The sequence below is a fragment of the Pseudovirgaria hyperparasitica genome (genome assembly GCF_010093815.1).
Source record: "Pseudovirgaria hyperparasitica strain CBS 121739 unplaced genomic scaffold EJ05scaffold_12, whole genome shotgun sequence".
NCBI lineage: Eukaryota > Fungi > Ascomycota > Dothideomycetes > Acrospermales > Acrospermaceae > Pseudovirgaria > Pseudovirgaria hyperparasitica.
In genome coordinates, this window is record NW_022985560.1 from 69,616 (window position 1) to 81,905 (window position 12,290).

Consider the following 12,290-nt stretch of genomic DNA (forward strand, 5'->3'; position numbering starts at 1 on the left):
AAAGAGCTCTATTCGCGAATACAAGCTTAGGCTTCCTTTAGCCATAAGTTTCTCCATAATAATATAATACCAGGAGTAGTACATAGAGAGAGAGTAGAATGGCTCTACTTTAACCATTTCCACGTATTTTCGGACAAAGTAGATGGTGCCTTCCTCGAGGGCAGAGTTAAATAGAGAGAATTCCTTTAATAATTCTTCACGTAGCGTGGCCTACTACTATTTCTAAAACCTACTTATTCCTTTAATGGTAGGACGGAGATAGTCCTCGTAGTATAACAGTAGGGAGGTTATCTTCTTATTAGGCGGAACTTCATAGTTTATATACATGTCCTCGTACTTCCAAAGAAAGACCGTAATGTTTATTCCTTTAAAGCGCTTAGGGGCTAGGGTAGATAGAGATACTATCCTTCCTTATCGCGCAAATGCTACGAAGAAGTTAAGTATCTCTCTACGAGTTAATAGGTCGTTGTTTTAAGCTCCTATTACACCATTACTAGTAGTAGGTGTACTAGTAGAGACGCTGGGGGTAAGGTTATTAGTTAAGGGATTACCTTAACTAAAGGTTAGCCCAATGCGTCTACCTATAACACCTATCATCCCTTCTCTATATTAACTAATCCCTTTATAAGGTAAACTATTACTATCGTCTTCATCGATATAAGGTTCACAGTATCCTACTTATATTATTATCTTCATATAAGGCGTTCCTAAAGTAGTATACTCATATAGCCGTGTTTATAAATAACAGCTATAGTAGCACTAAACAGGTTATATTTATCGTTTTTAAACTCTTCTTTACTACTTCATCTAGCCCTATTTTATATCCTATTCCCCTAAGACATTTTCGAGTCGCGCTATCACCCGTATTAGCATACGCATGCTTTTTACAGCTACTTTTAAGAGACTAGCCCCTAGTAACTCCAGACTCCCTGTTTTCCGGACTCGTGGCTTCGATCTAGTAAGTCTAGACTACCTTATTAGGCACGCTATATACTTCCCCTAAGCTAGTTTCGGAGTCCTAATCTCCCCCTATAAGTTTATAGTCCGGGTATAACCTCTAAAATTATGGTAAGCCATCGCCACGTGTATTCCTTTTATAAATGGCTATGTTCCTAGTATAGTAGTCGCGACGAACTTATAAGTATCTCTCCTAGGTATTATGAGTTCTCTTTGAACGTACGACTTCTTATTAGTTCTCTTTTATAATAGGACGGGTCTATATAATACTCTTAATCAATTCTTTAATAGCTAAGCCTAATAATTAATACCTATAGAGGCCCATGAACGTAAGGAAAGGTCGAATAGTCGAATATTAGTGATGGGGGAAGCGCGCCGAGCAGAATGACCAAGGAAAACGCCCTCCTTAAATATATAATGAAGCCATGTAATCGAGCCAGGGACACATACATGTAGGGCTACAGGAGCGGCCTTCCACACTAGTATAGATACGCTAAGAATTATATAAATTAGTAAAAAGATTTAATAATTAGTATAGAACTATATACCTTTAGTATAGAAACTTCTAGATTAGAGCTATCTTCTCTAAATTTATAACTCTTTAGTATATATAAGAAAGAAATCTTAGTCTTTTCTCTAGAACTATTTCTAGAAATTTTAATATCTCTAGTATATAGAAAGAAGTCTAAAGTAGTAGAGATTTAAGTACTATTATAGAGATTAATATATATTAGTAAGAATCTATAATAATTTAAGAAAAATAATATTATTTAGTAATTATAGTAATAATAGCTATAGTAGATTCTACTAAATCTTCGTGGATTATATTAGAATTATACTTCTAGATATACTTCTTACTATATTTATATAAATTATAGAAAGCCTTTTCTAAGGTATTATAATTAATAGTATTATACTTCTTATTAGTAGAGATTACTAGAGATCTAGTAGTAATCTATATTAATATAAGTAAATCTATATAAAGTTCTTTAAACTTATTTAAATACCTATAAATAATAATACTTCTTAGTTATATAAGTACTATATATTATAGATTTAGTACTACTATAAGCGGTATATAATAGAAAGTAATAACTATAATAATATATAGCTAGATTATTAGAGCCCGGTCTAGGTTAGAGTAGATTAATAGCTTTTAATATATTACTAATATATACTAGATAAGAATTATTTAAAGGCGCTTATTTCCGCACTAATTACTTCTAAGTATTAAGATTTTAGAAAACTATATTATAATTATTACTAATTTATATAGATTCTTATAGATTATTATTATTACTAGCTAAATATAGTATAAAAATTAGTAAATTATATAAATTATACTAAATTATAGTAAATCTATATAAATCTATATCTATAAGAATTAGATAATATATCTAATAATCTAAAAAACTCTATAAAGAGTTAAGAAGTTTTTTAAAGAAAGGAATATTTCTAAGAAAAGATTTTAATATAGATAGTATCTAGACTTATTTAATTATATTATATAATACGCTAGGTCTAATTAGATAATTCTATCTATATAAGAATTTAGAATAGATAAAATCTAGTTTATTAGAAAAATACTTATATAAATCTTAGATTAGTAAGTATCTATATATATCTAAGATAAAGTATAGAGAATAACTAAGGTCTTATAAGACTTAGAATAGAAATATAGAGATAGATAATAATCTAGATTACTAAGAGTAGCTTTCTAAAGAAAGACAATAATTATTAGAACTTAGTCTTAGATATAATCTAATCTATATATACCTTAGCTAATATAGTTAGAAGATAGTATATATTAAGGGTAGACTCTAGGTATACTTAACGCTAGTATACTACGTCTATGCTACTACTCTCTCCTTACTTAACGAAGCTAAGCAAGCCCCTTTTTAATAGTATACTCTATCTCTTATCTTAAGGAAGCTAAGTAGACTCTAGCTTTCTCCTTTATTAAACTTACTATATTCTATAAATACTCTTATATCTATATATATATTATATTCCTATAATATTAAGTTTAATTCTATTTTACTCTCTAAGTACTTTACTATAGACTTTAGAGATAATATATAGGGTAATACTAGGGGTAAGCTAGACTAAGATCTAGGTCTAAATATAGAGTTATAAAGCGCTAAAGAGATAATCTTTAATCTACTATAACGCTAGTAAGCTCTTAAATAAGAGATTCTTACTATAAGAAACTAAGCCTTCTAGAATTAATTAAGCTCTACTATAAATAAACTACTAAAGTCTCTACTTAAAAAGATAATCTTAACTCTATAAACCGACTAGAAACTATTAGAATCTAGGGACTAGAAACTACCCTCCTAGAACGGTAAAGTAGCTACCTTCTAAGACTATCTATTATAGTTATATAGCTTCTATAAGATATAATCCGCGCTTAAGCCGAAGCTATCTCTAGGTTACTACTAGAATACTATCTATAATACTCTACTAGCGCGTAAGAGAATCTAAATATAATACTTCTAGAAAAGGGGAGACTCTATAAAAGATAAGAACTCTAAAGTCTTCTTTATATAACTTAAGTATATATTCGCGGATAGTAATAAGAAGGCTAAGGTCTTAGAAAAGCTTTTATTACTTAAATATATAAATAGCTAACCTTAGTATAAATACTAACTTAAATTTAATAGACTTCTACTAAGCGCCGGTAGAGATAACTAGAAAGATAGTATAAAAATTAGCTATCTCTAAAATACCTTCTTAAACCCTACTTATATATATATAGCCTCTATACTAAGAATTATAGACTACTATAGCTTCACAGAAGAGATTAAGAGAATTATAATAAACTTAGAAGATACTAAGTAGTTTAAGGTAGCTAATAAGAAGTAGAAAAAGAATATAGTTACTATAATAAAAAGTACGGTAGCTATAAGATTATATAAGTATTATACTACGGCTAAAAAGGATAAGAATAGAGATACTATTATAGACTCTATATATATAAGTAGAGACTAGAAGAAAGAATCTAGATTCTACTATAAGATAGAGAAGATACCGAAGGTAAAGTAGATTAACTAAATAGAAAGAGATAGACGCTAGAAAGAAGGGCTCTACTTCTATTATAGGGTATCGGGATACTAGATTAAAGGCTACTTATATACTAACCCCTTCTTAACCTCTAAAAGGATTATAAAGATTAATTAAGTTAAAATTATATCTCTATTAGAGATTAAAGATAATCTTATAGATTCTAGTAATAAGTACTTAGAAAATATATAACTCTCTCTTAAAGTTAAGAGTAGGGAGTAGAGAATATACTAGTAGATAGATAGACTAAGTTCCGAAGTATAATAGATAGAAACCTTATATATATAGATATAGTTCTCTAAAAAGCTATTAGAACTTTTATACTTATTAATAAAGGCTACTAGTACTATACTATAATTTAAGAAGACCTAATAGAAGGTCTAGGACTTCTCTATATAAATTATAGAAAGTATATAATTAAAGGAGTAATAGATGCTATAAATAACTCTAAAATTTATAGAGTTATCGCGTTTTATATAGAGATAGATAATTATAGATAAGATATCTATACTTATATAGTATCTAACTTAGCCTTCCCGCTTATTCTTAGAAACCCTTAGAAAGTATATAATAAGATATAGACCGCGTCTAATAAGTAATAGTACTACTATAGCTAAGTAAAGTAATAGATAGATAAAGGTCTTAACTACTATAAGCTAGGGACTATTAAAGAGTAGATAGACCCTATAAAAGAATATAAGAACTCTAAAGGGGCCCTTATAGTAAACACGGTATCTATAGAGAATATCTATAAGGCGCTAGAGGAGAAGAAAGAGCTATTACTAGAACAGATATAGAAGATACTACCCCCGTAACTCTAGGCTATAGCTCTACTATTTTCTAAAAGAGAAGTAGATAAACTCACGCCGTACTAACTAGATATTAATTATAAAATTAAGATATATAAGAAAGTATATAGAATACTAATAGACTTACTATAGAGGTAGCTATTTAGTATAGTAAAGGATAAGCTCCTTATACTAGTAAAACTTCTAAGAGACCTTCTAGTAAAAGGGCTAATTTAGTATACTATATTAGAAGCCATAGTCTCTATATTATTTATAAGAAAGCCTAGCGAAGGACTCTAGTTCTATTATAACTACTACGCCTTAAACGCTATTACTAAGCCTAACTAGTACCCCTTACTACTAATACTAGAGACTCTTTAAAATCTAATAGACGCTAAATAGTAAACTAAGGTAGATATTATTACCGCCTTCTACTAGATCTATATAGCCTCTAGTTATAAATATAAAACGGCGTTTAGAACTCGGCTAGAGTCGTTTAAATAGATAGTATATCTATTTAGGTTATTAGAGGCTCTAGTAACCTTCTAATAGTATATTAACTCCTTACTATAAGAATAGCTAGATAACTTTACTTTAGTCTATATAGATAATATAATTATCTACTTAAATAGATTAAAGGAAGACTACTTTAGTAAAGTATATATTATTCTTTAGAAGCTCTAGGACGGAGACCTCGACCTAGACCCTAGGAAAAGTAAGTTCGCTTATAAAAAGATTAAGTACCTTAGATTTATTATATATACTAATAGAAAAGGTATAGGCCCTAATCTAGAGAAGCTAGAAGTAGTAAAGAACTAGTAGAAGCTAAATACCTAGAAGGAAGTATAACGGTTCCTTAGGTTCTATAACTACTACTAGATATTTATTATAAACTATTCTAAGCTAGCTAGGCCTCTTATAGCGCTTACTAGTAAGAATACTCTATTCTTCTAGAGAAAGAATAAGGAAGAGTTATTCCGGGCTCTAAAGGAGAAGTTCTTAGAGACTCTAGTTATAGTATACTAGAACCCTTATTAGAAGATATTTCTTAAAATAGACTATAGCGGGTTCACGCTTAGAGAAGTACTACTTTAGAAAAATAAAGGAACTCTTAGACCTATTAGATTTTTCTTATAGAAGCTAAATAAAGTAGAGATTAACTATAATATCTATAATAAGAAGATACTTACTATAATCTTCTACTTAAAGTTCTAGAACCCTAAGTTAAAAGTATATAGTCTCTTTACTATATAGATAGACTATAAGAATCTTAAATACTTTATAATAAAGTATTATCTATTAGAATACTAAATATAGTAGTACGAAATATTATCTAAGTACTAGTTCTCTCTAGTTTACTAACTAGAATCTAAAGTAGTTATCTCTAATACTCTATTAAGATAGAAATAAGATATACTTAGAGTAGATAATAAAGAGTCTAGGTTCCGTAGGTTTCTAGACCCTAAGAATATAAAAGATTAGCCGGTCTCTAAGGTAAGACTATTAGTAGTCTATACTATTAACTTACTATTTAAGAATATATTACTAGGGACTAAGTCTATCTATAAAGAGCCGGCTTCCCTAGAATCTTTCTAGAACTACTCTCTAAATAATCTATAGACTATAATAGTAGAAAAGAACTTAATATACTAAACTATACTCCGTATAGTAATAGAAGAAGTATAGTTATTTCTAAGTAAGATAAAGCTAAAAGTCTAAGTAGTAGATTATAGTATTAGCTTAGAGGGCTACCTTAACTACTATAGAAAATTATAGATACTAGGCGCGAAGGTAACTACGGAAACTAAGTATAAAGTACTAGAGTATAGTAATTTAGAAGGGGACGTTCTTTAGACTAAGCTTATCTAGTTTATATATAACTTACTACTCTACGGCTATCTAGACTAAGATTCTACCGCTTCTATACTAGTATAAAGCTTCTACTAGCCGCTATAGATAAGATATATAAGATAGTTTCTATAAAATTATAATTACTATAGGCGGAATAAGATATAGTGGAAATAAAAATATAGACTTCTAAAGCCTCTTCTAGTCTCTAATTATTTCTTCTAGAAGATCTTAATAGACTTTATTACTAATCTACCCGGCTTAGAAGGGAACTACTACTTATAGATTATTAAAGACCGCCTAAGTAAGACTATAGTATTATAAGTAATATCTACTATAAAGATAGAGAAATATACTAAGGCGTTTATAGATTACTAGATAAGATACTATAGTATACCCTTAGTAATAATAAGCGATTAAGAAATAAACTAGACTAGCTATTTCTAGAAGACCTTTTATAGTCTTACTAGAGTAATCTAAAGACTAAGCTCTATATACTATTCTTAAATAGATAGAGATCTAGAGAGAATAAACTAGAAGGTATAGAGCTACTTACGAAACTTTATTAATTAGAAATAGTTTAATTAGAAAACCTAGCTTCTAACTATATAACTAGTACTAAACGCGCGCTACTAAGTAGGGCTAGAAATAAGCCTATTCTTTACTATCTATAGATATAATCTACTATCCTCCGTGTCTCTATAGATAGAAACTAACTCTAGTTTCTTACTCTCTACTAAATAAAGAGTAGAAATCTTTATAAAAAAGATAAAGAATATTACTAAGTTATATTAAGTAAATATAGTAGAGACTATCTAAAAGTAAGAGGAGTCTATAAATAGAAAGTAAACTCTAGTACTAGTATACTATATAGAAGATAAAGTATAGCTTAATTTAAGAAACTATATAATAAGTTAACTAAAGAAGAACCTAGACTTAAAGTACGCGAAATATACTATAGATAAAGTTCTATTACTAGTATCTATTAGACTAAGAGGGCTTCCTAGTAATATCTATCTAGTATTCTATATAGATCTACTTAGACTAGCTAGCAAAGACCCTCTACCTAGATAGAAGACTAATAATAAATAACTAGACTCTATACTTATTAAGATATATAAAGAGTAGTAAGTTAAAGAGATACTATATACTAGAAATAAAGGGCGAGAATAGAGAAGAGAAGTCCTAGTAAAATAGACCGGATACTATAATCTAATATAGAAACCCTTAGTAAATCTAATAGATACTACTATATTAGATAAGTTTATATAGAAGTTTAGACCCGCTAAGATAAATAATAGTCTACTAGAGTAGTAGACTATAAAGAAAAAGAAGATATCTATCTAATAATCTATAGAATATATAGATAAAGAAGAGGAAGACTATATAGTCTTAAGAGAGAATAGAAAAGAAATTTATTCTATAGAAAGAAAAGAATAAAAAAAAGAGAGAGAGAACTAAATACTAAAGAAAAAGGCCTAGAGGCTAGTATATTCTAATAGATCTATAGGTTAGTCTAATAGCGCTCTAATACTAATACTAGAGGAATACCGCCTATACTATAATAGAAGGTTAGTAAGAGAATTTAACTAGAGTCTAGAATTAAACTTACGTTTAACCCTACTAGACTACTATATTAGTTATCTAAGTAGTTATCTAGAAGGCGACGGTACTAAAAGTATAGTTAGTAATTATTTATCTAAAGAGTCTAAATAGTCTTATATAGGAAGTAGACTAGCTACTTATAAAGGCTATAAAGCCTTTATAGCTTTTAGAACCTAGGTAAGGTTCTTATAGATATCTAGCCTAAACTAACCGTTAGCTAGGCGTTAAAATATAGAACTAGAAGAGAAAAGAACTCACGCCCTAGTATTAGTTAACTAAGTCTATACTATATAAGTAATATAAGTAATCTCTAGCCTAAAATACTTAGTTAGTAGTTATTATAATAAGGGTTCCTAAGTTAGCTTATAGATTCTAGTAATTCGCCCTTCTTAGAGTATAATAAGTATAGAAGTAACTTTAGTTTAACTAAGTAAATTAGCGGAGCTTAATATAAATAATATAATAATAATAATAATAATATTAGTAAACTAGGTAGAGTACCACTCTATAGGCGCATGCCTTCTCTAGTCTAAGCTACTATATAAGAAGAAACCTACGAATAGGAAAAACTCCCTTATATCTATAACTACACTCTATCTATCCTCTCGTTCTTTATATATATATAGCCCTAGGGGCTACCTATAGGCCTATAGCCTATATTATAATAGTTTACCCTTAGGTAGCACGTGTAGGTGCGGAGATTATTAGTTAAGGGCTGCCCTTAACTAATAATCGCGGTTCTCCCGGGGTTCTTCCGACGTATACCGGGGTTCTTCTAGTATATATCGGGCTTCTTCCGGTATATATACGCGGGTCTACTAGAACTAGGGGAGAGGAAGGTATATAAGTATCTATCGGGCGACGTCCTTAGAGTACTTATTAAGCTATTACGTGATATTAGAGGTCCTCGTTATACGGACGAGGGCTTATCTTAGGGTATAGAGGCTAGAGTACGTCGCGAGGTAGTGGCGTATTATACCTCTCCGGCCGTAGTCCTCGCACTAGGGAGATATATCTAGGATACCTCTCTAGTAGAGGTAATATAGAAGATCTATAGCGCCTATTCGGGCTTAGAGGAGTATAGATACTTAGGCCTTCGTTAGCCCTTTATATATCTATTTACTTAGTTCCTTCTAAGGCCCTCGGATCTATTCTAGATATCTATCCTATTAGAAGGCCTACTAGGCTTTAAGTACCTCCCTCTATTTATTCTAGATCTATAACCATATAACGCGGCTAAGCTCCTTAGGGCTCTATTAGCTCGGGATAGTATCTAGGTTATTTCGAACCTCCTACGCGGTCTAGCTTAAGTCCGCCTCTATATAGTATTTATATTATACTCGAGTTTATTCTATAGTAGGGAGGGCCTACTAATACGCGCGGATATATATACGTAGTACGGCGAAGGTATATACCCTATCTCCTCCACGTTCTTATACTTATTATTTAGTAAAGTATATAAGTCTCTATATCTAGTAGAAGTCCTATATACTTATTACGTTTATCTCGCGTTGGAGGAGCGTCGTGTTAGTAGCTTTATATACGCTAGAGATAAGGCGGAGTATACGGTTTTATATAGACTTAAGCTTTACCCGCTAAGCTTATATAAGGGCCGTGTACTAGCACTCGTGTCTATATATAAAGGCTAGGCGTACTAGGGAGATGTATAGCTATCTCGCCTTATCCCGGGCTATTCCCTACGTGGATACCGTAATCCAGCGTATAGTAGTTTCTATCTAGAGGGCTCTAGAGACGGCGTGTACCACCTATAGTCCCTATTTTAGCTTATTATTAATCATGACGCCGAGTGCTCGTATACTCTATACTAGTAGTTCTATAAAGGCGTCGATTTAGGGGCGACGTGCCCCCTCCCTAGTAGCCTATCCTCTATAGCGGTTAATAAAGTATATAAGCTAGTATTTTTTAGGTGCGAATTTTACTCCATAGCGCTTTACCTACTAGACGCATTTCTCGTAGTCTTATTCGAGTCGTGTACATGTTCTACTAGTACTACTATTAACCGCGAGGAGGTATATATCGTCCGCGTATCCGACTACCTCTATATATTCTATTCCCTAAAGGAGGTCTACTATAAAGAAGAGGAAGAGGATTAGGGAGATGGTACTCCCTTACGGGATACCGTATACCGTCTCCTTATATTCGCTTCGGTATCTAGGGATATATATTTAAGTAGTCCTTTACGCGAGGAAGGACTATATAAATCGTATAATCCACTTAGGTATTCGCCTTATCCGGAGGTTATAGATAAGTCTTATATAGTTTACCTTATTAAACGCCCCTACTATATCTAGGGAGAGTAGCGTAACGACTCGTCCTTATTTCTATATAGTCTAGATAACCTCAAGGATATATTAAATAGCCATAATTAGGGAGCTTCCTACCTTCGCCTTCTGGTTTACTAGGAGAAGGCCGTATATCTATACTACTATACTTATCTTCTTAGTAATCGTGGCTTCTAGTACCTTACTAAGGTAGGAGAGGAGGGCGATCGGCCTCCATCCCTTTAGCGTGTTTAGGCTCTTCTCTAGTTTTAGAAGTATAACCGTGTATACGGTTCGGAAGCTCTATAGGTGGTATCCTATACGGGCGTACACTTGGAATATATGGCCTATAATTAGTAAGGTCGCCTATATGGTTCTCTTAAGGCATCGATTCGGAATTCTATCTAGCCTAGGCGCTTTATCGTTCGGGAGTGTCTTAATAGCGCCGAGTATATCGTCGTCTATGATTTCCCTAGAGATACTTACGGCTTCCGGGTATTCCGTACCGTTAATATCTAATAGGTCTACGGGTTCTAGGAGAGGGAATATAATCTCTTATAGGATCTCTATTTTCTCGAGGCTCGTAGAGTACGTCTTTTCTTAATATATAAGAGGGGGTATAAGTGGTATAGGTGTCGGGGAGGCGGTGCTTTTAGCCCATTTTACTATATACCATAGTCTAGTAGTATTACGTGTATATCTATCCGTGACTATATACTACTATTTACGTCGCTCGTTACGGAGGACCTTATCTCGTTATCTTCTCGCCTCTCTCTATTTATCCTACGCTTTAGGTATATAGTTATAGTATACGGGTGTATATAATCTCCGGACTTCTCGCCTATACTCTCGCACTTAAGGTATGCTTTTTAGGTCTAGGGGTCTATATATTTAGTATAGCACGTATTTATCTCTTACTCCCTAGTACGCCTATAGGAGTGTATTCACGGCCTGGTTAATGGCCGGGCCATTAGATACATCGACTATAGACGGGTCTAGGATCGTTAATTCCAGGTCCTTTAGGTACTTTTCCTAGTTAGTATCCTTCTATAGCTATCGCCCTCGTTAGTCTTAAGGGGTAGATACGTCTATTACGGTCTCCATATATTTATGGTCGGAGTCTATCTATATAAGGCTTAGGCGGTAGTATTAAGTCCTATTATAAATGTATCTAGTGGCTAGGGTAAGGTCGAGTATGGATCCGCTCTTATCTTATTTATGTTTTCGCTAGATAATCTATCCTACTAGTATAAGAAGGTATAGGAAGCCGTGGCATTAGGTACGTAGTTCTCTAGCTCGAAGCTCTTCGCGGGTAATAGTTAGTCTACTCTACTAGCTATGATAGAGGTTAAAGTCTCCTAGAAGGATGTGTTATTCTAGCTCGGTAGTACCCTTAAGCATGTTATCCGCCTAAAGCGATTGGTTCTAATTATATATATTATATATATAGAGGGGTCCGATATTCGTCTAGAGGTGTAGTATTATCCGGAGGTTATCCCGTTTAGTATACGACCATAATAAGAGTAGAATAGACTTATAGATATAGAAGAGGACTCTCCTCTCCGGTCCTAGGGGGTATATTATATAATATCCTAGGTGTGTTGTTGGTTTATTCGTCTGGTAGTATTTATATAGCTCCTATATAGGGAGTATTATAGCTCCGGTCTCCTTAAGGAGTATTACCTAGTTCTTACGTTTATACTATATGTTTACCTATATAATTAGGAGTATATCTTGGTCTCTTATT